At 45.0% G+C, this 17,510-nt stretch overlaps 1 protein-coding gene across 4 annotated transcripts in view; it reads right to left on the reverse strand.

Moving 5' to 3' along the window:
- LOC127006665 (moesin/ezrin/radixin homolog 1-like) overlaps positions 1–17,510 on the reverse strand; it is an 81,203-nt gene that overhangs the window by 48,264 nt on the left and 15,429 nt on the right. The window contains exons 1-2 of one of the 4 annotated variants that reach the window (XM_050876834.1): positions 6,118–6,255; positions 5,194–5,415 (exon numbers count right to left, since the gene is read on the reverse strand). The exons of 1 other annotated variant lie outside the window; for it this stretch is intronic. The gene's annotated coding sequence lies outside the window, so the exon portion shown is untranslated. Of the gene's footprint in view, positions 1–5,193; positions 5,489–6,117; positions 6,256–13,373; positions 13,545–17,510 lie in introns of those variants that run through there. 2 more of the 4 variants (XM_050876835.1, XM_050876837.1) reach the window with 2 other exon arrangements.

The raw sequence follows: 17,510 nt of genomic DNA on the forward strand, positions 1-17,510 counted from the left end.
AAGCACTATTTGAATATTAATCAAGTATCGAATTCTCTCATTACTCCCGTCTATCAGTGAACATGAGAGCAATATTCTGTTTGGGCTGAGGGCGACTCGAGGCTTGGCGGCACACACACACAGAGCCAGGCACGGGCAGGCTCTCAACCCCTCGGCTCGCATTATAAATCAGACCTGATCCTCCTCTCCTCGCCAATCAAGGAGGGTTCGATTCCACTTATAAATCTCACTCTCGGGCATATTATATCGTGTGTGTGTGTGTGTGTGTGTGTGTGTGTGTGTGTGTGTGTGTGTGTGTTACTGATTATGAGAACTATAATCATGATCCATCTTGTGATAGTAAGAATAATAAACACAAGATACCTATTGATAATAATAATAATAATAATAATAATAATAATAATAATAATAATAATAATAATAATAATAGGAAATAGAAGAAGAAGAAAGAGAGAGAGAGAGAGAGAGAGAGAGAGAGAGAGAGAGAGAGAGAGAGAGAGAGAGAGAGAGAGAGAGAGAGAGAGAGAGAGAAATGATGGCACCAACACACAGAAGCTTCTCTTTCCACCCCACACGAGGCTATTAAGTTGTTAGCAGGCTGTTAGAAGGAGGAGGAGGAGGAGGAGAAAAATAGATACAAGGAAGGAGGGAAAAAGGAGAAGAGAGGGAGGGCAAGATGAATGCATGACTGGAGGGAAGAAAAACTCAGGAGGAGGAGGAGGAGGAGGAAGAGGAAGATGAGAAGAATGGAGGGTTATTTATATAAAAGGAAAAAAATAAAAAGCAAAGGCTACGAGGAGGAAAAATGAAGGGAAGGAGAGAGCAATTTTCAGTGAGGGAGGAAAGCAGAGGAGCGAAAAATGTTACGCATAAACAAAGGATACGAGAGAGAGAGAGAGAGAGAGAGAGAGAGAGAGAGAGAGAGAGAGAGAGAGAGAGAGAGAGAGAGAGAGAGAGAGAGAGAGAGAGAATTTTGTAATTTTCACTTTCACTCATTTTAGATACCCCCAACGTACGCAGATGTAAATATTAACCCAGGTGTGTGTGTGTGTGTGTGTGTGTGTGTGTGTGTGTGTGTGTGTGTGTGTGTGTGTGTGCCCCCCCCCTGTCCACTATATTCGCAGGTTTTCTTTCATGTTTCCGACTTTGATGAAACTTTTTATATTTATTTTGGGAAGAAACACACTCGTTCTCCTCCTGAGCCGCGGGCCAAGCCTTTCATATTTTGGGGTTAACACACACACACACACACACACACACACACACACACACACACAGATTGAGGTAGGATGGTGGATACTGAACACACACACGCATGCATAAACTAGTCCTATCATTAGCTTGTGTGTGTGTGTGTGTGTGTGTGTGTGTGTGTGTGTGTGTGTCACGTGACCCTGAGATCACTGCACCACGTGACTGTACATCACCACAAAACTCACGGTCGTCACACACACACACACACACACACACACACACACACACACACACACACAGCCTGGCGCATGAAAACTTCCCACTACTAAAATTGAAGAATTGATGCCCGCGTGTGTGTGTGTGTGTGTGTGTGTGTGTGTGTGTGTGTGTGTGTGTGTGTGTGTGTGTGTGTGTGTGTGTGTGTGTGTGTGCGCACGCGCCAGTACCCCATTACCTGTTTTCTAATTGATTCCCTCTAAACCTTATGTCAGGTGAGCCAAGGAAACCCCACCCCTTCACCCCCTTCCCCTTCCCCCACCATTCCCGCTTCACCCCCTACCCCTGCCTCCCATTCCCCTCCTTTCACCCCTCTTCCCTTCCCCTCCCCGCCCACACCCTACGTCATATCCTGCCTCGCCTAGTGCCAAGCCCATCAACCTTCCAGGGTACAAATAGAGGTATATATTATTATTATTATTATTATTATTATTAGTAGTAGTAGTAGTAGTAGTAGTAGTAGTAGTAGTAGTAGTAGTAGTAGTAGTAGTAGTAGTAGTAGTAGTAGTAGTAGTAGTAGTAGTAGTAGTAGTATTGTGGCTGTTGTATTTCCTCTATTCGTTATTCATTTTCATTACAAGAAAACGCAGACCAAAAAATAAAACAAACCTAACCTACAAACCAAGCATAAAGACATATAAACACACACACACACACACACACACACACACACACACACACACACACACACACCACGATCATCATCAGGATCAGGAGGCGGCGGCACGATACCTTTCATCCCTTCAACAGCTCAGGTATTCGGCCACAGGTAAATACGGTTATCTGGCCACACGTGCCCAGGTGAGATAAGATAAGGGAATCAAGGGCCGACCAAACAGCCCTAGGAGTACTTTGCACTTGCTTATCACCTGCCCTCACGCACCTCCACTAATTATTGCCTTACCTGTGAATGCCTTGATGAAGAGAGCGGATGGTCTTAAGGTGAAAAATGGAGTAAGGGAATAGAAAATGGGGTATATAAAAAAAAAGGTTAGGAAGACGGATGAAAGGGAAATAAAGAGTAGAGGAAGGGAAAATAGGAAAAGTAAAAGGGATGATAGAAAGAAGGGGGTAGTGAAAGGGGAAATTAGGATTGGAAAGGCAGGAGTAGAGGAAGGGGAAACAGGGAGAAAAGGGGCTGGTAAGAAGGGGAAAATAAGAAGAGGAACGGAAGAAGGGGAGAGGAATGGAGATGATCGGAAGAGAAAGAAGGGAATAATAGAAGTGGACACGGGAGAGGAAAGGGGATGAATGGAAGGAGAAGGGAGTAATGGGAGTGGACACGGAAGAGGAAAGGGGATGAATGGAAGGAGAAGGGAGTAATGGAAGTGGACACGGAAGAAGGAAGGGGATGATAGGAAGGAGAAGAAAAGAGATGAGGAATGGGAAACGGGCAAAATTTTAAGAAAGGGGGAAGGAAAGAACGGGAAGAAATGGGTAAATAAAGGGAAAACGGAAAAGAAAGGTTAGGGTATATTAAAACGGGAAGGCTTTAAAATGTGAAGGGGAACAGAAAATAAAGAAAACTATATAGGTGATAAAGAGGGTGAGAGGGAAGGGAGAATAAAGAAGTAGAGGAAGGGAACACTGGGAAATGAAAGATAAAATATAAATTGAAAGGGGGAAGAGAAAACCGAGAGAAAAAGTTGGAGGATGATAAACGGAATGAACGGAAGAATTGATGAGTAAATATATGGATGAATGAATGAATAAATGTGAGTAAAAGACAAAGAAAGGCACACACACCACGACTGAATAAACGTAATGAGTCAGAAAACGAACAAATGAATGAATGAATGTGAAGCGAAAAAAAAAAAAGATAAAGAAAGCCAGACAGAGACGGCCGAACAAATTAATGGACGGGAAAAAGGAGATGAAGAGATAAATAAACGGAAGTGGGTCACGAACAGGGTACAAGCAGACACCGTGGAGCCACTGCGCCACCACCACCACCACCACCACCGCCGCCGCTGGTGTTGGCACAGAAGTCACACCTCAATAACATCACCTGCTACCTTGGCACCACACACACACACACACACACACACACACACACACGGTGGAAATTAAATAACGAAATGGAACGCGTGAACTAAAACCAACAAACACGAACGAATTCCTTCCTTTTTTATTTCCACCATTCCTTCTTTCTTTCCCTCCCTCCTCCTCACTTCTTTATCTCCCACTTTCATTCCCAATCTCCCTTTACCTCTTACATTTTCCCTCCTTCCTTTTATTCCCTTTTTCTATCTCTTTCCATTTACCTCTCATCTTCCTCTTTCCCCCTTTCTTATCTTCGCCTTCTCCCTCATCCCTTCTTTATTTTCCCCCTTCCATCTTTTTCCCTCCCTTATTCATTCACTCTGTCTCCTCCCTACCTTTCCTTCCTTTCTCCCTTAGCATTTTCTTGCCGCCCTTTCTTATTCTTCCCTTCTCTCATTCATTTATTCTTTCCAATCTCTCTCCTCCCTACCTTACCCACAATCTCTTTCCCTTCTTCTCCTCCGTCCTTATCTCTTTCATTGCCCACTTCCCTTTCTTCTCTCCCTCTTTTCCATTTCTTCCTTCTTGTCTTTTCCTTTCCTCTCCTTTTACCCCTACCTCCTCTCCCTTTTTTCCTTCATTTCCCCACCCTTACCTCTTTCTTTCTTCCCCACCTTCACTTCTTTCCTCCCAGCCCCACACACCCTCCCTCCTCCCTCCATTCATTCATTCACTCCTGGCCCAGCCTGGTCTGTATTCAGCGCCTGTGTAATTTGGTTTAAGAGTGTCGCAGGGGAGCTATTCACGAGTTTTACGAGAACGCCCGGCAAATGGCAGACGCAGTGAAGGAGGAGATGGTGCGGATGGCTGGCTGACTGGCTGGAGAAAGGGGTAAGATAGACAGATGAGGGAAGAGGTAGAGGATGAAAGGGGAAATGAAGGCAGGTATATGGAAGAGATAGAAAAGGAAACAAAAACAAAGGAAGGATGAAAAGAAAGAAATAAAGACGTAATGGAAAATGGAAAGGAAAGAGGGAAATAAAGGAGTGCGGATGAAATTGGATGAAGATGGATGATATAATGGACAAGGTAGAAGATGGATTGTACTGCTATTATGTTTTTCCTTTATAGTTTATTTTCAATGGCTCCTCCTCTTCTCCTTCCACCCAATGACCTTATTTTTTCCTCCTCCTCCTATTCACTTTCTCTCTCAATGTCTTTATCTTTCTCCTTCCCTCATATCTACGTCTTCCTCTTCCGTTATAGCCAAACCCCTTACCTTATCTTTCTCCTCCTCTTCCTCCTCCTCCTCCTTCACTTTCCCTCAATGTTTTTATCTTTCTCCTTCCTTCTGACCTCCATTTTCCTCTCCCTAAATAGCCAAACTCCTCCTCTTCCTTTTCATCCTCCTTCGTCTTCTTGCACTTCACTCTTTAATCTCTCAATATCCTCCTCCTCCTCCTCTTCCTCTATCCAAACAAATTACCCTTCCTCCTGCTCCTCCTCCTTCACCATTTCTCTCTCAGTATCTTCCTCCTCCTCCTCCTCCTCCTTTCCTCCCTCCGTCAATATATCCTCCTTCCTCCATCAACACTAATCTCACCCCTTTCCTTCCCTTCCCCTCCTCTCTCTCACCACCACCACCACCACCACCACTTCCTCATCCTCCAAAATTCCACTCATTACACACACACACACACACACACACACACACACACACACACACACACACACACCTACCAGGATACACAGGTACACAGATGACGCAACACCGCCTCTGTAACACCACTAGCAGCAGTCACCTGTCACCACCACTAGTGTTTGAGGTGTTTCCACTGTCACCACCACCACCACCACCAAGGAGAACGGGAATACGAAGTGGCACGGTGGGAGTGAGATGAGAGTTTAGTTTTAGTTCATCAGTACCAATCACCACCTGAGTCACCACTACTATCACCACCACTAAGGAAAGGAATAAGGTGGTGAGACGAGAGAAGTGTGAAGTGTCCGGTTTTAGTTCATCACCAGTGCCACGGTCAATATCACTAAGGCACGATGTCACCACCTAAATCACCACGATCACCACCACGACGAGGCAGACCAGTAGAAGTGTGAGGAGGAAAAAGGAATGTCGTTTTGTGTCTTTTAATAAACACAATTACAGTAAGAAGGTAAAGTCTGTGCCTCTCCCGAGTTTAAGAGCGAGATGTCTTTTCAGGTCCTCAAAACTATCAATGAGGCAAAGAGAAAAGAAAATAGTGCAAAGTTTGACGGCTCACAGCAATTACAGGGACATAACAGAAAGGAGGGAGAGCAATGGATACAGTCTGAGGGATGAGAAAACGACGATGCCACACTCAGCGCCTCGTATCTAACAGGGAGGAACAGAGATAGAAGTGTCAGCTTACGCCAAAGAACACAAACACAATAAGAAGTCAGAGGGAGAGAGCAGTGCCAAAGCGGGAGCAATGACTTTTCCAGTGTCTTGTTTAGTGCCACCAAACGCTGACAGAGGGAGAGCAGTGCCAAAGAGAGGTCAGTGCCTTTCCAGCGTTTTATTTACTCCACAACACAATGACAGAGGGAGAGAAGTGCCTGTCAGTGCCAAAGAGAGAGGAATGACTTCTCCAGCGTCTTATTTAGTGCCGCCAAACACTGACACACCAGAAGGAGCAGTGCCTGTCAGAGTCGCTACAGACAAGGGTGCCAAGGAGTGCCTCGCTAGTGTCACTAGGAGCCTCGCGCGCTGACTGGCCGCGGCGGGGGTGGCACCACTCTTGGCACGCCTGTCCTCCGCCCGGCAGGCGCGGCACCGGCAGGCGTGCGTGCGTGCGTGCGCAGCCACACGCACGCACGCACACACACACCAATGACTGAAGATGAGTAATTCCGGGAAAAAATGTACTGATGTACGCATGGTGACAGTGGTGGCGGTAGTAGTAGTAGTAGTAGTAGTAGTAGTAGTAGTAGTAGTAGTAGTAGTAGTAGTAGAAATAATAATAATAATAATAATAATAATAATAATAATAATAATAATAATAATAATAATAATAATAATAATAATAATAATAACCTTTCACTTGAAAATTTCTAGAACCAGAAATGACATCTTTATCCTTCCCTGCCCTTCCCTTCTCTTCCGTCACCCCGCCCTCCTCCTTCTCCTCCTCCTTCCAGCCCTGTCCTTTCCTTACCCTCCCCCGCTCCCGTGAAGAATATGGAAGTCTGTGAAGCATGACGAAAGTGTTTGGGTAAACAAACACACACAGGATGTCAGGTTTCTTATATCCTGCCCCCCACCCACCCCCTTCCTCTCTCTCTCTCTCTCTCTCTCTCTCTCTCTCTCTCTCTCTCTCTCTCTCTCTCTCTCTGAACTTGATAAATATGCGTTTCAGAAAAGTTCCTTTATTATAAATTTCCATTTACTCACACACACACACACACACACACACACACACACACACACACCTAGCAACCCTATGACCTTTGGGACTTGTGGCACGTCCTTCAACACCACTCACCACCACCATTACCACCACGGCACCACCACCACCACCGCTACTGCCACTACCACCATCACCATCCAGTTTAATATCCACCCCCCCTCCTCCACACCACCACCCTTGTTCCCTTGCCTCACCCCCTCACCACCACCACCACCACCACCCACCTCCACCACCACATGCAAATTTCCCTTAATCCTCTCACCTTATCCTTCATCCACTTAATTCTTTTACCACCACCAGCTCCTCCTCCTCCTCCACAAAGCAGCAATGAAAGGGTCACTCCACTCTGGCACTATTTCTCAAACATGGTGCCAGACTGTTGCATCATCTCTCTCTCTCTCTCTCTCTCTCTCTCTCTCTCTCTCTCTCTCTCTCTCTCTCTCTCTCTCTCACCAATCGTTTTATACAATCTAATTCGACACGCCCACACACTTCTCTCTCTCTCTCTCTCTCTCTCTCTCTCTCTCTCTCTCTCTCGCTGGTTAGGCCGGTAAAGAAAATGAGGGAGAGGACGAGGGAGAATGGGAAGGAGGAAGTGAAAGAATGCATTACTGAGGAAAGAGGGAGGGAGGAAGGAAACAGGGAGGGAGAGAGGGAGGGAGGGAGGGAGCGGAGGTGGAGAGAGGTGAGCACGTGGTGAAGGCAGGGACAGGAGGAGGTGAGCACGTGGGAGGAAACATTGAAACATGGAAATGCAGGCAACAGAAAGCCTATTGGCTCATTACGAGGTCGCCCGCTTGGGTGATTTAATCTGCTCGACCGCCACTTGGGGCTTGGTGAGCAGATGAAAGCACCTCGATATTGAGGAGCAGATGGAAGCCCCTCGTTATTCAGTTTACTCCCGACGCAGCGAAATGACGGTCGATTCTATATTTGAAGGAGTTGATGGTATTCGCATTCACTACTTCTGAGGGAAGATTGTTCCAGTGGCGGATGACTCGGTTTGAAAAGAAACTCCTTCCAATGTCTGTGTTACATCGACTCGACTGAATGGGTAAACCGTTATTTCTAGTTCTTGAGTTGGTTTGCAGTTCAAAGAATTTGGAGTAATCGACGTTATTGAACTTTTTTAGAAACTTGAAGACTTGAATCATATCCCCTCGTAGGCGTCTTTTCTCCAATGTAAAGAGATTGAGTCGCTTGAGTCGTTCCTCGTACGGTTGAGCCCTGAAGGTTGGAATCATCTTTGTGGCGCGTCGTTGAATCCTTTCCAGTAGAGCAATGTCCTTTCTGTAATTGGGAGACCAGAACTGCACTGCATACTCGAGGTGCGGTCTTACCATGGAATTATACAAGGATAGCATCACGTCTGGTGTTTTACACTCGAAGTTCCTCGCTATGAACCCGAGCATAATGTTGGCCTTGTTGTATGCTTTTTTACAGTGATTCGCGTGTTTCAGGTCACTGCTGATAGTGACTCCAAGATTCTTTTCCTCCTGCATCGCTTGCAGATGATGTATGTATGGTTACTATTTTGGGACCCAATGTGCATGACTTTGCATTTGTCAACATTAAAAGACATTTGCCATTTTTCCGACCATTCGATAATGTGATTGAAGTCTTTCTGAATGATTTCGCAGTCGGTCTTTGTGAGGGGATCTCCACCCACCTTGGTGTCATCTGCAAATTTCGATATTGTGGATTTCAGTCCTGATTCTAGGTCATTGATATATATGATAAAGAGGATGGGTCCCAGCACTGACCCTTGAGGCACTCCACTAGTGACTGGAAGCCAATCGGAAGGCTGTCCGTTGAGTAGTACTCGTTGTTTTCTGTCGGTGAGCCAATCTCTTATCCACGCGATCAGATTGGCTCCGATGCCCGCCGAGTGCAGTTTCTTAAGGAGTCGCTCGTGCGGTACCTTGTCGAAGGCTTTCTGAAAGTCCAGGTATATAACATCACTGGGAATGTGGGCATCCCAGTTCTTATATATACCTTGGAAGAAGTCTAATAAATTCGTTAGGCAGGAGCGCTTGTTTCTGAAGCCATGCTGGGTGTCGAAGATTATATTATTGTTTTCTAGAAACTTAACAAGTTTATCTCTAATAATCTTTTCGAGTATTTTTCCTGCCACTGATGTCAAACTTATGGGCCTGTAGTTTAATGCAACGAAGAAAAGGAAGAGGAGGAAGCACTCCCTAACCTGCCGAACACCTAAATTGCGAGCGAGCGAGAGAGAGAGAGAGAGAGAGAGAGAGAGAGAGAGAGAGAGAGAGAGAGAGAGAGAGAGAGAGAGAGAGAGAAACATAAGAACATCGGTCATTTTAGGAGTAGACTGGATAGCTACATGGACGAGGATGACAGGTGGTAGTGTAGTGCAGCGACGAAGCCGGTCGAATGAGAGTCGAAGCAAAATTCAGAAAGGCTATCAAGGGATTCATTGGAGAAGTTGACTCTGATGAGTGAAGTGTGGGTACAGTAAGGTAGCAGGGTACTGGAGCGTACGCCCGTACCGAAGGTAAATGAGGATCAAGCCTCTACCTGTAACCCCTGAAACTACATCTCACCCATCGTGAGTAGTGGGGGATATTCTCGAGCTGCCCTGTGTAGGCCACTCGGCCTCTTGCAGTCTCCCTATGTTCTTATGTTCTTATGTAAGTGGAGAACATGAACACACAGCAGGTGAAGCTGGCTGCTCACAGGTGGCGTGAGGGATACCCAAGTGCGCTAGTGGTATAAATATTAAAGTGACAAACTGACACTATGACAAATTGCTTTTACATGTTTTCTTTCTTTTTCGTATTTTTGTATTTGTATGTTTGTATGTGTCAACAGTCGACAATTAATTTTGTCCCATACACAGGCTCTAAAAATAGTTATACCAAAAAAGTGTAATTTTGAGCCTCCTTTTTGAAGAAATATTTATATATTTATATTATATTTATTTTGTAGAAATATTATGTTTAAATAAGAGAGAGAGAGAGAGAGAGAGAGAGAGAGAGAGAGAGAGAGAGAGAGAGAGAGAGAGAGAGAGAGAGAGAGAGAGAGAGAGAGAGAGAGAGAGAGAGAGAGAGAGAGAGAGAGAAATCAGTGAACGTCTTGAAACAGGTAGAGGAAATTCCAGGTAAGAACTCAATCACGGCCACACTTTTACCTCCTGCCTCGCCTCACCTCACTGCCTAACCACCTGTGTATACCTGCGCCATTAACAGGTAAGTATACTGAAGGCTTTTGAGAGATGATGTTTCTACCTATTATTACTAACTATAAAACGATTCAAAGCGATATGGGTCTCAAGAAACAAAAAAGATCAAGAAGTAGTAGTAGCAGAAGAAGAAGAAGAAGAAGAAGAGGAAGAAGATGATGATGTAGAGAGAGGGGGGGGGAGTTTTTACGATAAATATTAATGTCGAAAATCCAAAAAATAATGAAAGAAAGAAATCCGGAGTGAGTAGTTAGTGGATATTAGAACAAAGATTAAAAAGAAATACTGAAAATAGGAGAGGGACAACCAGCGACAAAGAAATGAAAGGAGGACAGACTAGGACAAATAAAAAGACATAGAAAAGAAAGAAAGAAAAAGCGATACGGTCATGAAAATTTTAAGTTGACTCTACACATTACTCATTACGAAACACACACACACACACACACACACACACACACACACACACACACACACACACACACATTTTAAAATCAGAGAGTCCTTCAGAGTATCCTGCCAAGACCTGTGGGAATATCCTTCACTCATTCACTTCACGACTAGGAAGATGTGACTAGGATCTCTCTCTCTCTCTCTCTCTCTCTCTCTCTCACACACACACACAAAGCACACACGTAGGGACACGCAGTCTATTTTTGATACAGGAAACCACCGGGAAGTTTTGGAATAGTATGTCGATGTGAATAGGACGCGAAACAGGAAATTAAAAACGATACTGAAACTTTGGGAAAGATACGCCTGGATAAATTCAAAGAGGAAGACACGACAAAAAAAAATCGAAAACAGTAAAGAAGAACCGAAAAGAAAAACAGAAGACACGACGAAAAAGGTAAAAAAGAAAAGAAAACATAAAAGGAAAACCAGAAAATATCCTGTATCGTAAAAGGTAATTCTTGTGAACGAATGAATGTATTATGAAACGGATAAGGATATGGTGGCAAATCACGGAATGAAAGGACGGAAGTGAAGGAAAAAACAAAAAAAAAAACAATGGCGAGTAAAACGCAAAGGAAGAACAGGAAAGAAGAATAAGTAGATGGAGGAGAAGAAAGGAGGGAAGGCTGAGTGAATGTGTGGGAGGGAAATAAGGAGGCGAGGAAGGGGGGAGGAGGAGGAGGCTGAGTCAATAGGTGAGGTCATAATGACTCACGCGAGACTGAGTCACGGCCACACACACACACACACACACACACACACACACGACCCTTCCATTATCTTCATCAGGAAAATTCGTGTTACCACCATTCACACAATTCGTCGGAGCTTAATAAAAAAAGATAAAAAAACACTAGCGAGCAATGTATGACACAGACAAAGAAGGAAACGTAGGCCGAATTACACGCTGCTTGCATCAATAACGTCTAAAACTTTCGACCAGTGCGATAAGGATGATGAGATAGCAATAACACTTAATAACAATAACAGAATTTGGACCCTTATAAAACCACCAGTAGTTTAAAAGGACAAGGAATCCATCACGGAGGATCAATACACAATCAAGAAAGTAAAACATAAGAACATAGGGAGACTGCAAGAGGCTCAATGGACTAACAGGGCAGCTCCAGATTCCCCCCCACTACCACCTGTCATCCTCGTCCATGTAGCTATCAAGTCTACTCTAACTAGTGCCATAAAAAAACCAGATAGCATTAAGATTTAAGACAGCATCAAAACCTCTTTATTACTATCAACTGAGACAAGTGTTAGGAATAAGATACGGAAAGAATATATCGGCAGTTAATGAGTGCTACAAGATGGATCGAAACCGAAACCATTAATTAAGACTGCATCACACCCCTAACAACACTATCACTTCAACCTTGGATAAACTACCAAGTCATGCCATATGGTGCGTGCCAATACGATAGATAAATTGGATAAATAGATGAAGTCATGTGATTGGGTTAGGTTTACAGATGTTCCTTGTATAATCCTACCAGCCTCATACAAACTCCTTATGCCATGTTCATTCCAAGTGGAGTATGATAGAGTAAGGGAAGTATGATGATAAGGAAAAATGCAACAAGGAGGATCTGAAAGCATTAAGACAGCATCCAAACCCTTATAAAATCGTCACTTCAACCAGACTTACTACAAATTCATACTACCAATAGATCAGAGAAAGAATTATACACCAAACCCTATATCAGTGCCATAAGAAGGATCAGACATCATTAGGACGGGATCAAAACCCTTTATAACACCGCCACTTCAATCACAGCCATACAATCAAGTCATACCAAGTGGCAGACGTGTTAGGGGACATAAAACTGAGGAGGGTACACGGGCGGCACGCGGAGCTATAGCCTTGTGAAGGGCACCAGGAGATACAGGGTGACGGGGAGGGTGGTGGTGGTGAGTGGAGGTGACCAGACAGACACACAGACAGACAAACACAAACTCTCTCATGATGATCGCGTTTCTTAACCTTCATATCAACCACCACACGTACCCTCCTCCTCCTCCTCCTCCTCTTCCCCATCCCCCCCCTCCTCCTCCTCCTGTCTTCCCTCCCCACCTCCCAATGCCCTTCCCTACAACCACCTGAATCCTACTACACTGTTTTTTTTCCCCACCCCGCTCCCCATTCCATATTACATACACTCCTATGCCTCCCCTTCTTCTCCCATACACTCCTATTCTTCCCTTTCCTTTCCCCCTTCCTTTCCCCGTCCATTCCCTGCCTCCGTCCCCATCCATATGCTTGTCACACTGTCACTATACCTCCCCTTCCCTTCCCCTTCTTTACCCTCCATTCTCTCCGTGTGTGTGTGTGTGTGTGTGTGTGTGTGTGTGTGTGTGTGTGTGTGTGTGTGTGTGTGTAAGCATTTTAAACAGTGTCTATGTGTACCAGGCGAAACAGGTGGTTCGAGAGAGAGAGAGAGAGAGAGAGAGAGAGAGAGAGAGAGAGAGAGAGAGAGAGAGAGAGAGGTTTTGGAAATGTGAGACGGTGAAGTGTGGCACCCAGAGCGACACACACACACACACACACACACACACACACACACACACACACACACACACACACACACAGGAACACTTAAAATCCTTCTGTTCGGGTGTTTAATTTCTGCTTGTCAGGTGTGGGGATCACCAGCTGAACACACACACACACACACACACACACACGAAGAGAAAGGAAGGAAGGGAGAGAGAGAGAGAGAGAGAGAGAGAGAGAGAGAGAGAGAGAGAGAGAGAGAGAGAGAGAGAGAGAGAGAGAGAGAGAGAGAGGTCACATTGGAATTTACCTTCACTTCACCGCTGCTCAGGACGGCGACACCACCACCACCTTCACCGCCACCAGGATCACCACCACCGCCACAGACACACACACACACCACAGCCACCACCACCACAGACAAAAAGAGGCTGGAGGGCGCCAAGCACAGCCCACAGACAGAAGGGTGTTGCTCTTTTCACTTCACTCGATACACTGACTCGTGTCGACTCCTCCCTCCGCCGTTCAAAAAGTAAACTGACTGGCCAAGTAGGGGGGGAGGAGGAGGAGGGGAAGAGAGAATGGAAGAGGAAGAGGAAGTGAACTGTGAAACACATAGAGGAAGAGGGGAGATGGGTGAATGGGTGTGAACAAGGCGGAGGAAGAGCAAAAAAAGGAGAGAGAGAGAGAGAGAGAGAGAGAGAGAGAGAGAGAGAGAGAGAGAGAGAGAGAGAGAGAGAGAGAGAGAGAGAGAGAGAGAGAGAGTGAGTGGGAGAGAGAGAGTGAGAGAGAGAGAGAGAGAGAGAGAGAGAGAGAGAGAGAGAGAGAGAGAGAGAGAGAGAGAGAGAGAGAGAGAGAGAGAGAGAGAGAGAGAGAGAGAGAGGCGAACAAGAAGTAGGCCTGTTTACCTGGAGGCCAATAAATCAAGAGTAGAAAAAAAAAGAAAACAAACCTGAGGCGCGTACGGGAAAAAGTGTTATGGTGTAGTACTGGAGGAGGAGGAGGAGGAGGAGGAGGAGGAGGAGGAGGAGGAGGAAGGACCACCACTAACCCACTGAGCCAAAATAATGGAAGCTTTTAGTCACGTGAAATATTATAAACGAGGAAGGAACGTGGGAAGGAAGGAAGGAAGGAAGGAAGGAAGGAAGAAGAATGATTAGGATTAGGAAGAGGAAGAGGAAGAATGAAAGAGAAGAGGAGGAAGAGGAAGAATGAAAGAGAAGAGGAGGAAGAGGAAGAATGAAAGAGAAGCGTTGGAAAGACTGTATGCATTAGAAGAAAAACAAAAACAGGAAGGAAGAACAGGAAGGAAAATAAATGAGGAAACGACAGAAAGGAAGAAAAGTAGGAAGAAGAAAAAGAAAGGAGAGAAAGAAGGAAGAAGTAAAGAGAAACAAATGGATGCATGAGGAACTGAAAACAGGGGGAGGGGAAGAGGAAGATAAGATACGGGGGATGAACCGGAGGAGGAGGAGGAGGAGGAAGAGACGAGGGGCGTGACGTGTGCTATAGCCCAAGGAAACCATCAGGAAGGAGGAGGAGGAGGAGGCTCATAACTGGTTTGTGGGTGTCTCGTGTCCCCCCCTTCCCCTCCTCTTCCTCTTCTTCTTCCTCCTCCTCCTCCTCCACAACACACTTTCCTCACCCCCTCTGCGTACCCTCTCTCCTTCATCTCCTCCTCCTTCACCCGACCTTCAGCTGAGTACGAGCTTCTCTCCCACACACACACACACACACACACACACACACACACACACACACACTAATTTCGTGGGATTCAAAGTAAAAATAGAATTAGTTGAAGTAGCAAGTCAAGGTTACTTCGCTTAATTGTTAATAGTCTTTGCCTACCTCCCTGCCTACCTACCTACCTACTTACCTAAAACCTACCTGCCTTCCTGTTTCGTGTCCTACCTGTCTACTTGCCTACCTGCCTGCCGGTCCACCTACCTATATACCTGTCTATCTACCTGAGTGCCTGTCCTTCACCCCACGATCACTCCTTCACCCGCACCTGACAATGCATACCTGTACTGTCCCACTCCTCACTTTACATTCCCATATACATAATACATCCCAATCAAAGTATACATGAATTAAATATATAAATAATAAATCTTAACTTTGATCATATATAGCTTTTGAATAGCCAATTATGTACCCTAATCTTATACATTAATGAGTATAAATTAACGTATGAAGAATGTAGTTGTTATGCTTGTAAAACCAGACAATCGTCAATATTATTAGATAAACAAGACGAATAACCTTGTATGTAAAAGGTCTCCGTTTGGATGGTATTTCAGTGTGTTTGAATTACCAACTTACTAAGAGATGGTATGTTTTGTTGCTATTGTGCTGATAAATAAATCCATCAATGTGTGTGTGTGTGTGTGTGTGTGTGTGTGTGTGTGTGTGTGTGTGGAAAGAAAATACTCAAGCTAACCTTTTCCTCCCTCCAGGCCTTCCACCCCCACCCACGTATAATCTATTCCACCCTCTCTTCCACCACCCTCCCAACATTCTCCTCCACCCACCATTACCACCACCACCCACGCACGTGTCTCAACTCTCCCCCCCCCCACTCTCTTCTTACCCTTCCTCCCCACACTCCCACCCACACAACTTCCCCACCTCCTCCACTTCCTTTCTCCTCCTCTCTCTTATCACTCCTCTCTTCCTCCACCTCCTCCTATTCATTTTACTACCCCTCTCCTTTAATCCTCTCCCTTTTCCTTTTCCTCAAACCAACCCTCTCCCTTCCCCCTCTCCCCTCATTCCCTCCCTTACCATCTCTCCCTTCTCCTTTTCTACCACCCCTCTCCCTTTCCTTATCCTCTCCTCTACCACTCCTTACGTTCTTATGTTCTTATGTTCTTCTCCCTCCCCTTTGCTAATGTCCTCAATGCCCCTGACAGTCTTTGCTCCCCTCTCTCCTCCTCCTCCTCTACCTTCCCTAGCCTGCCCACGCAAACTGTTCCTCTCCCCATCGTTTCCTCTTCTCCCATCTTTTTTTTTCTATCATCTTCCTTGAATCCCCCACCATCAACTTTTTTTTTCTTTTCTTACTCTTCTCCCCTCTCCCTCCCCACTCGGCCCTCTCTTCCTCCTCCTCCTCTTGATTTGTTCCCTCTCCCTCCCTCCTTCCTGTTTTTCCTCCCCTCGTTCTTTCATTCACTAGCTTCTCTTGCTCTTTTTTTAATACTCCCTCTACTCCTTCCCTCCTCTTCTTTCTCCCTTCTTTTATTAATTCACTCATCCCTTCCTTTTCTTCCTCCTCTCCTCTCCCTATTCCCTTTTTTTTTAATTAACTCCTCCCTCCTTCTTTTTCTCCCATTCTTCATTCATTCACTCATCCTCTCCTTTTCCTCTTTCCCTTCTCCCCTCCCTTTACCTTTTTCAAGTACCTCCTCCCTCCTTTTTCCTCTTCATTCATTCATTCACCCTCCTTTTGCTCCTCCTCCTCTCCCTCTCCCTTTTCTATATTCACCACTCCCTTATACAGCATCCCATTCATAGCTAAAGGAAGAGTAAATTTAGATGACTTAGCAGAATAACATATAAAGGAACAAATAAAGGTAGGTGACAATAATAATAATAAAAGGAAGAAGAAGAAGAAGAAGAAGAAGAAGAAGAAGAAGAAGAAGAAGAAGAAGAAGAAGAGCAAACACGCGACACTCGTTAGTCAAGAAAAAAATAAAGGAAATTCAATTACGCTTCTCAATAATTTTTTTTTTCGGTATACAATTTACGAAAATGAAAGGAAGTCATTATACAATTTCATTATTCTTTTTTCTTATTTCATTATGTTGAAGATAAAATAAATATAACACTGAATATACAAGGAAAAAAGGATATACAGGATGAGAATGACAAAGAGAAAGAGGAGGAGGAGGAGGAGACAACCTTCCCCCTTCCCTCCTCCTTCCCTCTTCCTTTCCTCCCACCTCCTTCACCCACGTCATAAGGGAGAGGGAGAGAGAAGGGAGGGGGGAGGGACGTCAACACCAAGAATACATCAGCAGGAAGTCTCTCTCTCTCTCTCTCTCTCTCTCTCTCTCTCTCTCTCTCTCTCTCTCTCTCTCTCTCTCTCTCTCTCTCTCTCTCTCTCTTCTTCCTCCTCCTCTTATTCTCATCTTCCATTCGTCAAGTCACAAAATAAACCTGAGCACATAGAGAGAGAGAGAGAGAGAGAGAGAGAGAGAGAGAGAGAGAGAGAGAGAGAGTGTCAAGGGTGGACCGGAAGTTCGAGGGTCAGATTGCAGCTGGCACTCGAGGGTAGGTTGCTAGGGGCCGTTTGGTCAACATTTTTTCAGTTTTCGTTGACTGATTGATTAGTTACGAAAATGATTAATTACAGTTGTCAAGGGAGTCATTTTGTCTTTATTCTTTGTTACCTTGAAAATGGGTTACCTAACGAGGAATTCTAGAGGCACTTGTAAAAATT

This window comes from Eriocheir sinensis, chromosome 33, assembly GCF_024679095.1.
Source record: "Eriocheir sinensis breed Jianghai 21 chromosome 33, ASM2467909v1, whole genome shotgun sequence".
In the NCBI taxonomy this organism is placed as follows: domain Eukaryota; kingdom Metazoa; phylum Arthropoda; class Malacostraca; order Decapoda; family Varunidae; genus Eriocheir; species Eriocheir sinensis.